The 2,832-nt window shown below is 37.2% G+C and overlaps 1 protein-coding gene and 1 pseudogene across 1 annotated transcript in view; one reads left to right on the forward strand and one right to left on the reverse strand.

Moving 5' to 3' along the window:
* On the forward strand, positions 780-2,488 carry LOC104769446 (annotated as a pseudogene).
* LOC104769447 overlaps positions 2,635-2,832 on the reverse strand; it is a 5,035-nt gene continuing 4,837 nt past the window's right edge. The window contains exon 3 of the mRNA XM_010493665.2: positions 2,635-2,807. The gene's annotated coding sequence lies outside the window, so the exon portion shown is untranslated. The remainder of the gene's footprint in view (positions 2,808-2,832) is intronic.

The following is a 2,832-nucleotide window of genomic DNA, read 5'->3' on the forward strand; positions in this document are numbered from 1 at the left end:
ATAGAATGTTAAATTTAAAATTAATGAGAATGACATGTGTCACAAAATTAGAGTGCCAGCAAAGTTAGAAAAAACCTTCTCTCATTATATATAAGATATAAGACTTTTTCCTATATTGTTTATGCCATTTCACTTTATTATTTTGATAGAAAAAAAAAAAAAGGAAAAGATTTAAGAAGAAGAGGAAGACGCTGTTATTTTAGGTTTGCCTTCCAGTACTTGTAAATAATGTCGTGGTCGATTTGGTTTTGGTTCACACTGCCTTTGCCATTGTTTTAGACAACGGTACGAAGCCGAATGTTGTTAGCTACGGTACAAGCAAGTTGAATAGTTGATGCAACAGTGGGCGAGGCGCTATCTGCAACAGAGAAGATATATGAGAAAATTATGAATGTATGCTCCAAACTCAGATAGGTAGAATGACTTTGTAGATTAAGTTGATTTGTAGATTAACAATGGTAATATCATTTGTTCACGTTCCTGGTTCGGTAAGCGTGATTCAACGATTTTGTATTGTACCCAATAATCATCAAGTTTTTTATGTTTTTGAAAAAAATTATCATAATTCATTTGATGCACAATGGTTACTATATTACAAAAGAAAAAACTGTATCACACAATCATATCAATCACTAAAAAGGGGGAAAAAAGACATTATACAGTATGGAGTTTTAGAGCGTGCGAGTCGCACGGTGGGACGGATGACTCTAGAAAGAAAGGTGAGCCCCCCACTAGTCAGTCACTAGAAGCATCTTCAAGCATCCTCTTGGTTTATTATTATAGTTCTTACAAGTAAGCAAGCAAAAGCGCATATTCTCTTACTCTATTGCTTCTCTTAGCATCCATGGCGTTTACATTTTCTAATCTGCACACAGAGCAGGGTCTCAAAACCCTCGAGGAACACCTGGCCGGAAAAACCTACATCTCCGGGTAAACTCTCATAAGTCATATCACTTCTTTCGTAATTTGGCCCATCTTACCAAGAGCTCGGTTTCTACTTACATCTTGACCTTTTGATCTGTTCATTATGCAGCAATCAGCTTTCGTTGGATGATGTGAAGGTTTACGCTCCGTATTGGAGAAGCCAGGAGATGGCTTTCACAATGCTAGCAAGTGGTATGATAACATTGCTTCCCACCTCGCTAAAAGGTTAGTATAGATAATCTCATTCGTTTGCTTTTCTGAGAATGATGACTTCTTGGAATGCTTATTTTTATAACTCTTGGTCCAGTTTTCCGGGGAAAGCCGTCGGAGTGAGAGTTGGTGGTGGTGTTGCTTCATCTGAAGAAGCTCCGCAGACTGAGGTAACTAACTCTCTGTTCACTTCAGTTACGTTTCTTAACCAGTCAAATCTGTGAGGAATCATGTGTTTGTCGAATTGAAACTATTCTGTGATAGTGTGAGGTAGAGAGATTAAGTAGAGGAATATGCAATTTTGGTGCTGTTGGAATGATGATCTTAGATACTGGAATCTTTTTAGCTTTTTTCCCTGAACTTATCTGCAGGCACCTGCTGCTGGAGCTGATGGTGGTGGTGATGATGATGATATTGATCTTTTTGCTGATGAAACTGAAGATGAGAAAAAAGCTGCAGAGGAGAGACAAGCTGCTAAGAAGGAAACTAAGAAGGCTAAAGAGAGTAAGTAACCCAAACATCAGCACTAAGTTCTGTAATTGAGCATGAGTAAGATGCTCAACACATCTCCAGATTTTACAAATGAATATAAAGGAGACTTAGCTTGAATTTGTCACTTTTATGTGGAATGTTAGTGATTGAGCTAGGATTGAATGTAAATGCATTTTGAGATCTTGCTGATGTAATGATGTTTGGTTACTTCTCCTTTTTTTACTTCTTGGTTAGGTGGAAAGTCTTCTGTGCTTCTGGAAGTAAAGCCATGGGATGATGAAACCAATATGAAGAAACTAGAAGAAGCTGTTCGTAGTGTTCAGATGCCGGGTCTTACATGGGGAGCCTGTAAGTCAAAGAAGTTCAATCTAAATCTAAATTTGTCTTTCTTCACAAAAGTGCTTCATTTGTTTTTGCTTTGATGTTGCAGCGAAATTGGTACCGGTTGGTTACGGGATAAAGAAACTCACAATTATGATGACCATTGTTGATGACCTTGTGTCTGTGGACAACCTCATTGAAGACCATCTCACCTCAGAACCTAACAATGAGTACATCCAAAGTGTTGACATTGTCGCTTTTAACAAGATTTAGAGACTCCAAAACCCTTTCTCATGAAAAGCTATCAAATGTCCCAGTTTGGTGTTCAGTCCTAGTCTTGTTGTGTTTCTCTTATGGTCTGATATGACGCTTAGCGTCTTTTCTTTTAAGTTCATATAATTCGGTCTCTAAGTTATTGTCTTGTCTAATGTGAATTTGCTGTTAAAAGTTAAAACTATATGTTGGGCTTCGTAACGTGTGGAGAAGCATCAAATTGTTGTTAACAAATATTGAATATTGGACTGGGGCTAAATTCCTAAGATTTAAACTGCGTTTACTCACCAAAACAATTTACCGCTCTTTTACCTGATTAAACTTAGGTTACAACAGAAGAATGCACAAGTCGATGGTGTGATTTTCAGAAGCCTTTCTCTGAGTTATCTCAAATTCTCATAGCTCTATGTTAAATATGTGGAAGGGATATAAAATATTAGGAAATTTGAAAGATCCATTTCTGAGCAAACATGCAGGAAGAAACAACATGATAAAACCAGTAACCACAAACTCATACCATCCATCCATTATCATCTTTCTCTCTCTCTCTCTCTCCTTTCATATTTTCTTTATTCTAGAAGAGCAATTTTATCACCTTTAAAGTGAAGGAGG

Source organism: Camelina sativa, chromosome 20 (assembly GCF_000633955.1).
Source record: "Camelina sativa cultivar DH55 chromosome 20, Cs, whole genome shotgun sequence".
Taxonomy (NCBI): Eukaryota; Viridiplantae; Streptophyta; class Magnoliopsida; order Brassicales; family Brassicaceae; genus Camelina; species Camelina sativa.